The 13,892-nt window shown below is 42.0% G+C and overlaps 1 long non-coding RNA gene across 1 annotated transcript; it reads right to left on the bottom strand.

The window, feature by feature from the left end:
- Nucleotides 1–262: 262 nt before the first annotated feature.
- LOC128334732 (uncharacterized) lies at nt 263–13,713 on the bottom strand. Its single transcript, XR_008311381.1, has 2 exons — nt 13,489–13,713; nt 263–6,352 (listed from the first exon to the last, which is right to left on the bottom strand). It is a non-coding gene; the product is annotated as an uncharacterized LOC128334732 (long non-coding RNA).
- Nucleotides 13,714–13,892: the final 179 nt, after the last annotated feature.

Genomic DNA, 13,892 nt, shown 5'->3' with positions numbered 1-13,892 from the left:
TAAACTGTTTATTTTTCTGATTCCACTCCACTGCCTTGTCCTTGCGTACCATAACTCTTTCCCTTGGATTCTACATACAGGTGCTTCAGAGGAACACCAGTGGTGTTAACTGAAAGAAAAAGAGAAATGGCACAATACAGCCCCAGTAAGACTCTGTGAACAAGATAGGATAAAATTAAGAGATAACTAATGTTTTCTCCCAGTATATGAGGATCCTATTCATAGTTTTACAGCATTCTAGTAAAAACCACACACAAAAGCCTTGGCTGAGCAAAAGGGTTTATTTGTGATTGAGGCCTTTGACATAATGTTTCGATGGAGAAGTCAAATTGTTACTTAATTAGAAGGCAGATTTCACATAAGTTCAATGCTAGGCTTAAGATTTATGCCATTCTTAACAGGGAAATGCAATTAATTAAGCACATTTTTGTTTGTTTTCCTGGAGTGGGTGGAGAGGAACTGACCTATTATCACATAAGCCTTCAAATACAAAATGATTTCAGCATGATAAGTTCATGCTGTAGAACTGGAAATACTTAAGCTGAATTTCACTACAGTGCTTGACTCATAAAAGCATCCAAGAACACACATACAAGTTCATGCTCTCTCATCCCATTAACGCACCCAGCCATAAGCAGGTTGTTCCTTCAGTTCTGCCATTGTCATGGTAACAGGTAGCAATACTCTTCGGGAGAAATCAGTGGGAGCTTGAAATGCCTGCCTACCCGCCGGCCAGCCAGCAGATTGACTGATACTCATATTGTATCTATTGTGCAATAATCTACTGCTGTGCCAGGGCTATCTCAAAACCTGGTACTGCAAGTAGTATGTTTTTTGATCCTATCTTGGAAATAAATAGCACTGGAAAACACAGTAGCTGAGACAGTTTTTCTCCATATATGTAAGCTATGGATGGAGGAGTCTGGAATCTGGGCTCCATCATTGACTGCAGGGAGTGTAAGCATCCACAAAAGATTCATTGAAGGAGCTGCGTCTGTGGACTAACATCTGTCAACCTGAGAGTTCATCTGCAGCTCCTTCTGCCTACCCTCTGTGGCGTGGAGAGTCTGGTACCTGGTTTATTACATCACTCCCAGGGACCAGAAGACGTTTCTATAAGCACCTCCCCTCTAATACATTGCACCCAACATGTTGTACCTTTTTTTGCAGATTTAAATTGTAAGCTGCTTTAGGAGCCAGTCCTGGCTGGAAAATGTGGTCTGAATAAACAAACAAATACATAAGCATATAATAAATGTATTCCTTAAAATTTGCTATTTTTTTCTGTCTTACCATAGTTCCATTTGGCTTGTCCTTGAAGATATTTGCTGCAACTTAGCACATAGTAATAGCTGGGTAGCAACTGCCCATTCTCCTAGGCCAGTTCCATGTGCTAAATCAGAAACCCATGAAGTGGTTACCTCGAAACAAGCAAACACCATTTCTGTGTGCCTCGAGAGTAATTCCTACAGTGCAGAGTATATGTCTTGTTCATCATTCAACTGCACTGTAGATATACTCTGCACTGCACAGAGTATATGCACTTGTTCATCATTCAACTGCACAGCATTCAACTGCACTGTTCATCATACAACTACACTGTAGGTGTAGCTGCTGTAAAGTTGTAGCTACTATGGTGATGTGAGTGCTATGTTTTATATTAAACACTATTAAAAGAAGGCTGAAATGCTTTATCTCTTGAGCACATCTGCAATACCAAATCAGACTGTGATTTCCAGACAAATGACTGTGCTGTTTATATGGCTGAGGTCAAGTTCAAAAGCATTGTTGAATACTTTTTGGAAACTCCCTTCCTGACTACAATCTGATTCACAAATAAAGATGATGAATAATCTTCCTAGAATGCTTCCATAAGTACTTCCTGTCTTTCTCCATAAAGGATGATAAATATAGGGTGCTTCAGTGCTGCATATTTGTCAATTACCAGGCACACACCCTTGGGTGGAATGAGTTAGGTTTTCTTGCGCCCAGTTCAAAACATCTAGAACATGATCCAGCAACATGTTAAGCAATTCTATGTCCTATTGATTTTAATAGAATGCTTAACAATGTGCTTTGCTCTCTCCCATTTTTAAAAAAATGACATTTATAAGTGCTGAATCATACCCATAGTTTGTTTATTTCTACTGTATGTACATTCTCTTGCAGAAGAGAAAACAAATTTGTTAAATTTTAATAACTATTCTTAAAGCATTTGACAGACTCATGAAATGGAACTAACAGTTTGGTTGATGCTATTTACAGCACATAAATTGGTCTTATTACTGTAGAAACATTCATATCTTCATTTCTGTTTAAATTAGCTATTTTAAACTTTTATGGAAGTTTGGAATGTTTGGATGAAATTCTGATTCCACAAATAGCATGTCTACATTTAGCATTGGATAGAAATTCACTCAATAAGCAGAACAAAACAAAACAAAAATCCAAAGAAATGATTATATGATGAGACATGGTTTTTTAAAGTATAATAAATATAGTATCTTAAAAAACTAAGAAAGACTGCACTAATTGTATACACCCATAAAAATCCCCATCAAACAGACTTAAAAGAAATATATATATTCTGTGTCTTCAGACACCATATAAGAATAGAATTCAAAACAGTTGTGGCATTCAAACAGTTGTGACTATCCAATCTAGCCCTATTCTGAAATTACTGTATATGTGTATACAGGTGTTTGTGCATATGTACGTGTTTGTGTGTGTACATGTGCTCATTTTATGTACATGTACTCATTTTAAAAATGAATCTTGGTAAAAGCTCCCTCAGATGCAGGATATAGAAAGGAACTGTATTACTGTGCATGCATGGAACATAATGTGTGGATGCATTATGTTACATGCATTACATGCATACAGATCTGTACATGTGTACACTATATACTGCTTATATGTGCTGGAACATAATGTGTGGATTCTGTAGTGGATTCTGAAGATCCCAATTAAGTTCTACTGGATGCTAGTACAGCTATTTGTTTTGATCCTCATTAGTCATGAAATAACTCCTCTTGTGACCATCCTATGTTGTCCTTCATGCATCAGGCAGAAATTAATGAGGTGCATCTCTAATAAGTGACTGGGGGAGCTGCATTTGTTGAATTTCTCTTTGGATATATCCCTCCTCAGCACAATGTTGAATTGAAAGAGCAAGACAACATGTGGGTGCATGGAACCTAATTTGTAAACCCAGCATAATACACCACAGAGTCTTTACTACTTATGAATACGATGATAAATATTTATATACTGCTTTTCAACAAGAGTTCCCAAAGTGGTTTACACACACACACACACACACACACACACACACACACACACACACACACACACACAGCTTGATGCCAGCACTCAGCAACAGCCTCTGGAGGGATGCTGTGCTGGGGATGGATAGGGCCAGTTGCTCTCCCCCTGCTAAATAAAGAAAATCGCTATTTTAAAAAGGTGTCTCTTTGCTCTGTTAGCAGAGAATGCCATAGAAGTTAAGGTTACCACGTTAACTTGCAGTTTCTACGCTTTTTAGAGTTTTAATTTCCTCATCTTTAAAAATCCAGCAAAGATATAAAGTGGGTTCAGTGGACTAGTGCTAGGTGTATTGCACATAGCTATCAATATCAGTATACACTGGCAACATTCAAGAAGGAATTATAGGTACCTCATTCACATTGGTATTTAGTTATTGTTATTGCAAATATCTATTTACTGCTTTTCAGCAAAAAGGTTATCAAAGTAATTTACATCGAGAAAGAAATAAGAGTTGCTACATGTATGTTGTTTTCATAAACTTGTAAACTTATAGTAGGTTTAATCAGTCACAGGATGGTGTTTGTCTTGCTTTCCCCCTGCTGCACACAAAACAATGCTGTCGCAGTCTGGTCAAATCCTTACTGGGCACACCCTTCTTGCATGTTTAAACAGGAGGTTTTGCCACCAACACCACTTTTGTAGAGAGAAAGCTTCCCTGTTTAGCCCCAAACAGGGGTGTCCTCAAAACATATCCAAAAATGTCTTAAAATACGCACAGATAGAATAAGTTTAAAACAATTAAAAACCTAGTTTATTTAATTAAGTATAAAAGGAAACAAGAATTTGGAGATGTAAAAAGGAAAATATTCAAAATATGCATACAAGGTACCTGCTCGTCTTGCCTGATGTTAGGCAGGAGGCTAAAAGATTTCAGTTGTCAGGTTGAAGTTCAGAAATAAAAAGTTTGCATCATGAATGGAGCTTTCTTCCACTCAGCCAATCAGAGTAGCTTTCTTCATGCTCTCTGGAGCTATGCAGTCAGGACTCAGCCAAGAACTCAATAAAGGTAAAAGCTAAACTAATACAGAAATCATCTCAAGAGCAGGAACTCAGAACAATCCAAGAACAAGGAGAAGAACCCAACAACTGACAAAAACCCACCTAGCTTTTATAAAGAAAGATTTGTTCTTTCACCATCTGCCATGGGAAAGATTGTAGAGAAGTATAATAATTTTTAAAATCTCCCACCCGCCCCCTCCATCTCACATGCAGATCTCTGGGATCAATGGGGCTGATTACTCTGGCAATTGAGGATAAGGACTTCAGCCATTATTTTAATCTCTGTTTTAGGGGATAAGACTCTCCCCTGTTTGCATTGATGATGTGGCACTTAGCACCATTTGAGTCTTTCCTGACACAGGGAGATCATATAGAAATCAGATTGGTCATGCGACTTGGAAACATGCATGCACAGTTCTAAACATGGGATCAGACAAGCTCAAAATGGAGTTTAGAATAAAGGAAGGTTTGGACCTTTAGACTGAAAAATGGCCAGTTTAATGACAAGTACATTTTAAAATGTGTCATTAGAGGGCACAGCCTCTGAGCATAGACTATGTACATTTCTCTTCATAATTAGAGCCTATACAATATAGAGAGGCTACTACTTACTGCTGCTATAGACAGCCAGCTACAAAGTATTACATTGTAAAAAAGGACACAGCCTCTATGCATACACCGCATACCGTATTTACTTGAATTGAAGACATCTCTGAATTTAAGATGACCCCCTTAAAAAGTAGAGGTTAAATACAGGTTATACCTGCATTTACTCAAAAGGAACATGACTCTGAATTTAAAATGATCTCCTGATTTCTAATATCTAAAGATTTGGAAAAACCTAATCTTGGATTCAAGTAAATACAGTATCATTCTCCGCCTTAAACCACAGGATCCTGCTTAACGGTAATCCCCAGCACAGCATCCTTCAAGTGGCTGTTGCTGGCATCCATCTTATGTTTCTTTTTTAGATTATGAGCTTGTTGGGGACAGGAAGCCATTTAATTTAATTTATTTATTTATATGTTAACCGCTTTGGGAACTTTTATAGATAAGTGGTATATAAATATCCACTGTCATATTCGTATTCCTTTCTCATTATACCATCAACAGAATAGAGAGGAGTTCTTGATATTCTTTTAAAATATATATACTGTATTATAAGAGACTTTGCTGTGGATCATTTCAGATCTATATAAGCATTGTGTGTGTACTGGTTAGGAATGAGGGAGAGTACCCTCTTCACTTCTTAAAAAAAAAAAATCCTGAAGAAGTTGTAGCATTTGTCATCTAGCTGATGTTTGCAAAATTTCAGGAAGATGGGGCAAATTTAGATTTTAGGACTGATTTTTAGGATAAAAACACTGATTTTTATACTCAACTATAACTATAGGGGCACTGATATACCTCTATAATAAAGAATATGCTCTGATCTCTTGACTTAAAAAAGAGGGGATGAGGACAGGGAACTAAGTTTCTGCCAACCTTCAGCAATGTGGGAAGTTGCAGGCAAGCACAAATACAGACCAAGAGGCCTCAAACAGCTGGGGAACCACTCTGTGGGTACTAGAAACAGATCTGAATCTGCAGGTTTGGATGAGGCAGCTCCCGACCCAACTGTTGTACCAGTTGTGAGAAACTTGGGACATATGCATTTATAGTAGCCTCCTCCTAGATCTTCTCAGAGCCTCAGTATGGAGCATGTGTTTTCCTCCTCCTCCCAAATAGAGGAGACCAAATGGGCAGTGCATCACTGGACATAGTGCTTTAGAACAAATAACTGTGGGCGCTGCAACACCTGAGATCCTAGAGGTGATGAAGGTTAGGGTGGGGATCCAATGAAGGGCACCAAGTTCACCACTATTAGAGTCCCCTTGGGTGAGATTATCATCTGGAGGAGTGGCCTCTGACTGTCCTTCAGGGCAAAGAGAGCGTGTAGGATCCCATCTGTACTGGAAGCCACAACAGATTCCTGCTTTTCTTCCTCAGGAGAAAGTTGCATCAGGTCCAAATACTGGAAGAGGGTCTAAGGAAGCAAGCAGAGTTAAATAAGTAAAGGAACTAGGAAGCAGAGTGGCTGAAGCAAGAAGGAAGTAGGGCCTCATAGGAGCCCAGTGGCTTTTTTTTTAAAAAGATGTTTCAGACAGGTTGAATGTTGTGAAATGGGAGCAGAGGGGCAGGAAGGCCAAGAAAGGAATAGCACTGGTTCAGACAATACTTTGTCTGCCAACCTGACCCCCATGGCATAAGGACGTGTATGCACCATGAGCATGCATAACTCCCCCCCCCCCTTCTAGTGCACAGGGGTATTGTTAATTAACAACACATGGATATTTGGGATGCACATACAGGAGCAATTTGAATGAACTGTCCCCCCGCCCATCAATCAGTAATTAATGCATAGTACCTCTGTATGCCAGGTGCAAGGACAGACATGTGCTCTCATCTTCTGGAATCAGGTTGGCAGATGAAATATTGTCTGAACTGGCCCGTGTTCTTGGCTGAAGCTTTCTCATGCGTTGTTACTGTAGTAAGCTTATGACCATGAGGTGAGATGTTCTTAAACACAAACAACTGATACTGCTGCTCCTCCTTAAAGATGTTTTGAAATCATTGCACATGGCTTTATTTACCAAGTGATTTATCAAGGACACTCAGTATTATGGTTATTTATCAATCAATCAATCAATCAATCAATCATTTTTTTGATCAAATATCAAATACTGGGTTGTTTACACCTCTGTGATAATTGTAGTGTGCCTATAAAACTATTCACATCAGCAGCCTAACCCAGGTTAGAGCAGCCCAGCCTGGGTTAGGCTGCTTGTGTACAGAGTCAGGATTGGGGCTGAACCCAGCGCTGCTGCCTTGCCTAACCTTACTTTTGACCCCAGGCTTTAGGCATTTATTCTCATTCTATGAAACCACTAGTTGTTCCCAGGTTGTTTCTTCAGCCATATCTTTCAGCAACTTCACCGATTCTGTCTGCTTCTCAACATAAAACATAGTTTATTTATTTGTTTAATCTAGTTAAAACTTGTTACCTCAACAGAGCCCTCAGGGCAGCTGTATGACATACACAACTTTGCCTTAGACCCCAGTTGCAGGGGAGTAACAGCAGGAGAGAGGGTATGCCCTCAGCTCCTGCCTGTGGCTTCCAGTGGCATCTGGTGGGCCACTGTGAGAAACAGGATGGTGGACTAGATGGGCCTTGGGCTTGATTCAGCCGGGCTGTTCTTATGTTCTTATGACAGAATTATCTATGCTTCACACGCGCTCCTGAAGTGAACAGCCACCTTCCCACCACCAAAGGTACACTTTTTGCCTTGCAATGCTCATGGAGACACACACTGGAACAAATTTTATTTTGTGAGCTGTCTTTTGGGCTTGTTGCAAGCAAGAGGTGCAGGACATGCTCTTTATAAACCCCCGAAGGGCCAATAAGTTCCTTTTCCTCAACAGCAAAAATCTGAAAAGGGTTTCCACATCACATTTTAAGCTCACTAAATTGCCTCATTGTCATTTTTTGCTTTTGTTGCCTGGGTGAAATTGACATGTTGATGCTGTGACAGTATGGTATGGTGGGGTATTATTATATGCTGACATTGCTATGGTGATCCTGTAAAACTGTGAGCTGCTTCTGTGGCAGTTTGATACTATGTTATATGAAGATGGTAACACTGGCAGCAGCTCTGGCAGCATGATGTCATTGCTATGGCATTGCTGCAGTGATTCCATAGCACTTTGAGGGGGTTGATGTTGCCATAGCAACAGCAGATTTGAAGCTGTGGTAGTGTGAGGGGGTGGCTGCTGTAGTGATGAGAGATGTTACTATTGTAGCAGCACACAATGACTGTGGAAATCTTGCAGGATTTTTGCTGTTAAGCAAGGGGCCTGACAGACACTGCAATATAACGGTGGGAGAATAAGAATGACACAACACTAGCACCATGAGGATGTATCCAGGGTTGCAATATCTAAACCTATTAATATGAAAGAAGATCATCATGCAAGCAAAACGTTAATGCAAGACCCATGGCCAATACCCTTTTGTCTTGCTACTGTTTGAGGATGTTCTTTGGAAGTAACAAAGGATCTACTGGAAAGGTTCCCATCCTCTCATCACATACTTCTAATTATGTCTTCACAATCTGAATTCAATTCTGACTTTAATATGGCTTTGTAAATTCCCCTGTCCTGATTCTCATAATGTGACATGTAACACAAGCCTATGCATATTTACTCTAAAGTGAGTTTCCTATTCCGAAGTGTAGTCTTAACAATAACTGTCTGAACATGTTGCCACAAAATAAGGCTATTCATATGAGCATGCAAAACTGGGCTAAGGGAACCCAGCCCAGTTTTGCATGCACGTGTGTACCACTGGGATCGAGCTGTTCCATGGCAAACCCGCCTATGAAGCCTCCCTTTAAAACAAGCTTAAGGGAGCAAGCGTACCCTTAACCTCGCTTTCCAGATCGTCTGTCAGCCGTGGCTGCAAGCAGCCACAACTAGCAGACTCAGGGAGGGGAGGGGGAGCCCCATAATCCGCCATGCATTCACGTGGTGCACTATTGGAGCTCCAGGGGGTAGGGTGACGTATCCCGGCTCCTGATCCTTGGAGCTGCCGGCAGACTTGCGTTTTGGGTGGTATACAAATATGTTAATTAAATAAATAAAACAAATAAGTAGTCGGTGCTCGTCGCCCACCCAGGGAAGGCAGAATGATAGTCTATGGGGAGGTAAACTCTTTAGGGCTTCCTCCCCACAAACCCTGTAGTCCTGTCTCACTGCTCATGAGAAAGGGCTCAATATGCAGGGGTGTAGCAAGGTTGGAGTGGGCCCAGAGACAAGATTTTAAAATGCTCCCCACCCCTCACTGAAGCTCAGCTCATGAAGTAAAGAAATCTTAAATGAGGCTGAATAGTGGTAACAAATATATATATATATATATATATATATATATATATATATATATACACACACACACACACCTATGTGCCACAATAGAACATCATCCTAAATGATTTTTAAAAAGGTTTTGTAAATTGTGGATGATGCAAGTCATTTAATGGTACTAGAGAAAGACATGCTGTTCTGGCAGCTCCAGGTCTTAACACACATCAATTTCAGAGGATGAATACAACTGAAGGAAGCCTGCACAGGTGCGCGTCTGGGGGAGTCAGTCATGTGACTTGCCTCGGGGGGGGCAAGGCAGTGGGCCCCCAGACAACTGTCTCCCCTTGCCCTATTATAGTTACACCCCTGTCAATATGTCTTTAAATAGGGGGGGGGGAGTTGAAGTTTGCTTCCAAGCCTCAATGCTAACATGGTTAAACACACATTAGTAAGAAGTGATCAATGTGGTCAGTGAGGTTGATCTGTGACTGTCACAATCAGAAGAGCTGGTCTTGTGGTAGCAAGTATGAATTGTCCCCTGTGGTAGCAAGTATGGCCTGCCCTGGTTTGCATTTGGATGGGAGACTACATGTGTGAGCACTGTGAGATATTCCCCTTAGGGGATGGGGCCATTCTTGGAAGAGCAGAAGGTTCCAAGTTCCATCTCTGGCATCTCCAAGATTGGGCTGAGAGAGACTTTGCCTGCAACCTTGGAGAAGCTGCTGCCAGTCTGTGTAGATAATATTGAGCTAGATCAGGCATCCCCAAACTGCGGCCCTCCAGATGTTGCTGAACTACAACTCCCAGCATCCCTAGACACAATTTTTTGTGGCTGGGTATGCTGGAAGTTGTAGTTCAGCAACATCTGGAGGGCCGCAGTTTGGGGATGCCTGAGCTAGATGGACCAATTGTCTGACTTGGTATAAGGCAGCTTCCTATGTTCCTATGACCAATATGGGAAGAGATGTGAATAAACAGTTTGTTAACTTTTTAAGTACTTGGCTCTTGAGTACTAAAAGCCAGCTGATGCAACTGCTGAGTAGTTAAGACCAGACTGAAAGTGTGCATTGATTTGCGAAAATGCCTAGTAAGTTATGTAGAACTTACAGCCCAGATAGTAAGCAACAGGAGTAAAAAGCTAGGAACTCAGCTGGTTTTGTTAAATATTCCTACAGTGCACTATACCAGTTTTAGTTGAGTCTATTTTATATTACAAAATAATGGATGAAATAGATGCTTTCTCTCCTTTATTTTAATATGAATTTCTTAAGGCATTGATATTCCAATTAGATAAGGGAGGGATGAACCTATAAAAAGCAAATTGCTGCCAGCAATGGGAGGAATGCTTAAGTGATAAACTACAGGGAGGAATGGTGAAAGAAAGTGAATGGAAAATACTATCTCAACTGACAGCTATTTTTCAGTGTAGGATAATAGACCTGATTTAGCAGCATGCATCTCTTGGAAATATTAGTTAGAGATACTTGATGCATTTATATCATTAGGAACATAGAAAGCTCCCATATACTGAGTCAGACCATTGGTCTATCTAGCTCAGTATTGTCTTCACAGACTGGCAGCGGCTTCTCCAAGGTTGCAGGCAAAGTCTCTCTCAGCCCTATCTTGGAGAAGCCAGGGAGGGAACTTGGAACCTTCTGCTCTTCCCAGAGTGGCTCCATCCCGAGGTGAATATCTTACAGTGCTCACACTTCTAGTCTCCCATTCATATGCAACCAGGGTGGACCCTGCTTAGCTAAGGGGACAAGTCATGCTTGCTACCGCAAAACTATTTCACACTCAGAGGCACATAAACATAGAATACTTTAAATGCCATAAATCAGGAATTGTAATCTATATGTTTAATTTTCTAAGGCATACCCGTAGCTAATCCAATGTGTGGCAGCTCTCGCGAGAGTTCGTGAGCAGAAGCACCATGGTGATTGGGCAGTGGGGATTCCATATGCAGATAGGGAGGAGGAGCCTGTAGCACCATGGTGATTGTACAATGGGGATTCCATATGCAGATAGGGAGGAGGAGCCTGTGATGGTTAAGGTCAGTTGGAGTACAGCTGTTACTGGTTGGAAGATGTTCTTGATTGTAGAGGAGAGGAATATCTCTCTCTCTCTCTCATTATATATATATATATATATATATATATATATATATATATATATATATATGGCAGGGGTCTGCAAAGAGAGGGGTTTTAGGGAGGAAAGAGCCCCTTCAGAAGGAGGCTGCCGTTGTGTTAATTAGATGAGGAAACAAGATGAACAAGATCTGTTAACTCAGGAAGGGAGAGAGGGAGAGAGAAAGGCCTGCCTTTCAGCGGCCTGAGGGGAATGAGTGGCTATGGCGGCAGCAGCAAGGAAGAGCCCAGTCAAGCAGTGCTGCTGTTTGGAGCTACTGAGGCCATTGGTGGAGGGAGGCAGGCAGGCAAGGGACGGGTCCAGGCCTGTCAGCAGCCTGAGGGGAGCGAGCGGCCATGGCGGTGGCAGCAGTGAGGAAAGGCCCGATCAAACATTGCTGCTCCTGTGGTGGGGGAGCAGAAGCGGGGCTTGGGTGAGGAAGTCTCTGGGGATAGGGGGCTGCAGCTTGGCTAATAGGCACCACAACACTGCAGCTGCGACCAAGAGGGGTGAGGGAAATGGAGGAGGAGGAGCAGGAGTACAGCTCAGGTGAGGGTGGAGAGATCTTTGCTTTAAAGTGAAGGGGGTGGTGGCATGGGGCAATGGGAGCAATCAAGTACTAGCGCGCAGATGCTCTGTGTGGGTTAAGCTAGTATTAAATAATTCATGTATAGCAGCACTAGTTCTTCATTTTGTCATAAGGTAGTAAAGTAAGTTAAAATCACTATAAAACCAAAATGACACCTCCCTAGCAATCATATAAAAGAAGAAAGTAAGGTATATGGGAGAAGGGACTGAAAGTAAGATGTGCATTTTAGAAACTTAATGTCAATCTGGAGCTCTGCTAATGGACACCTTAACTGTCAATTAAGAGTCCTTTTATCATTGCAGATGTGGCCTTACAGTAAATATGAGAAAATGCTATACGAAAAGTAAGACAGACAGGACAGGGTGTGAAATAACACCTTTCTGAAAGAAGCTAATTGTGGGGAAACTAAAAATACATTGCAATATGTTTGTTAAAATGAGATTTGGAATATTTACTTTTAAAATAGCATAGAAATAAATGGTTAGCAACTATTATTTCACATACCTCACTATTATACACCTTTTTTAAACCTTCAAACATTCATCTTGTAAGTCTTTGTAACAGAGTGAGTTGGACACCTAGATTACAACAGCCCCTCCTCACAGGATTCCTTTGCCTTTAATAAATCAGCTCAGAACAGAAGCAGTTTCGCCGGGCATGGAGACAAAGCGATTAAGAAATCTACATTTGCCCTTCTAGGCATTGGAAAGGTACGGTAGCCATACCAGGTCGGGAAAGGTGGCAATTGGGGGCCCAGCCCATTCTCAAGGTGATAAATCTATCCGGAGTGGCAAGATGGAGGCCAAATAATTTAGGAAAGCTTTGTACAAGAGACAGGTTTGCCTCTGGAGGTGTGAGGCTACCATGTACAAGCAGAACTGAAATATTACTAATATATACAATAAAACAACAGCATCCTGTGACTCCTTTGGCTTTTAAGATGGCAGGCACACGATTCTTTCTGGCACATTTTTTTTTTAAATCTTTTAAAGTGGCACAGTACTCTTTTTTGTGTGTGTTTTCATGCTGTAACTCTGGAATTTGTCAAGACTGGCAAATTTATCATTTTATAAAACGTGCTGGAAGAGAGGAAGGGGCTTAAGCAATGCTTGGTTACACAATATTCCAAGCGGTAAAGGAGCTTCAAAGTAGAGAGCCGAGGGAGTAGGTGAAGGCTTTGCATAATGAAGCCTATGAGACTTGAGAACAAGGAAGTGTTTTCGTGGGGCGTAATACTGTCAGTACATCTCAATCCACCTGGAGTCCTCAGAAAGAGTGGGAAATAAATAGCATACACCATTAAGAGGCTGCCTCACATGCTGGCAAGGCTGCCTTTTTGGAGGAGGAGGAAGACAGCACTAAAGGGCAGCAGATTACGGACAGGGTTTCCCCAGGCAAAGGCAAGAAGCAAAGCCTGCCACGGGGAGAGGCGCCGTGTAGGATATTCTGGGAAGCGGGCTGTGCCCTATTCGTCAGTTTAACCTCTCCACCCCCGGCCCGAAGAGGAATAAAAACCGGCAGAGGCAGGAAAATTCTGACAATACATGCATCAAAGAGAAAAGAGACGTCGGTGCTCCCAAATGGCGATTCGCTCCCTTGCTCTGACGACAGCACGGCGCGCAGGGGAGACTGGGGCTCCGCGCAGTAGCAAGGCTGCATCCGGGTCCAAACCGGTCTAAACCTTCTGAACAGCCGCTTACGCAACCGTTAGCAGGAGCAACAACAGCCCGGCAGGGCGAGCGCCTCTACCGTCCCGCTCCTGCCCCCGCCCCTCAAGTTACTTACAGTCCTTGAGGCAGGCGGGAACAACAAGAGCGAGATCCCCATTCCGACTCGTTCACTCTTTAGCCGATTGGTTGGCAAAGGCGGGGAGGGCGGGCCATGAGGTGCATTCTTGTTGACCATTGAACAGTAGCCCCGCGTAGGTGCTCTGCGATTGGTCGGGAGG

This window comes from Hemicordylus capensis, chromosome 1, assembly GCF_027244095.1.
Source record: "Hemicordylus capensis ecotype Gifberg chromosome 1, rHemCap1.1.pri, whole genome shotgun sequence".
Lineage (NCBI taxonomy): Eukaryota > Metazoa > Chordata > Lepidosauria > Squamata > Cordylidae > Hemicordylus > Hemicordylus capensis.
The sequence above is the reverse complement of the archived record's forward strand: the minus strand, read 5'-3'. Positions and strand labels throughout refer to the sequence as shown.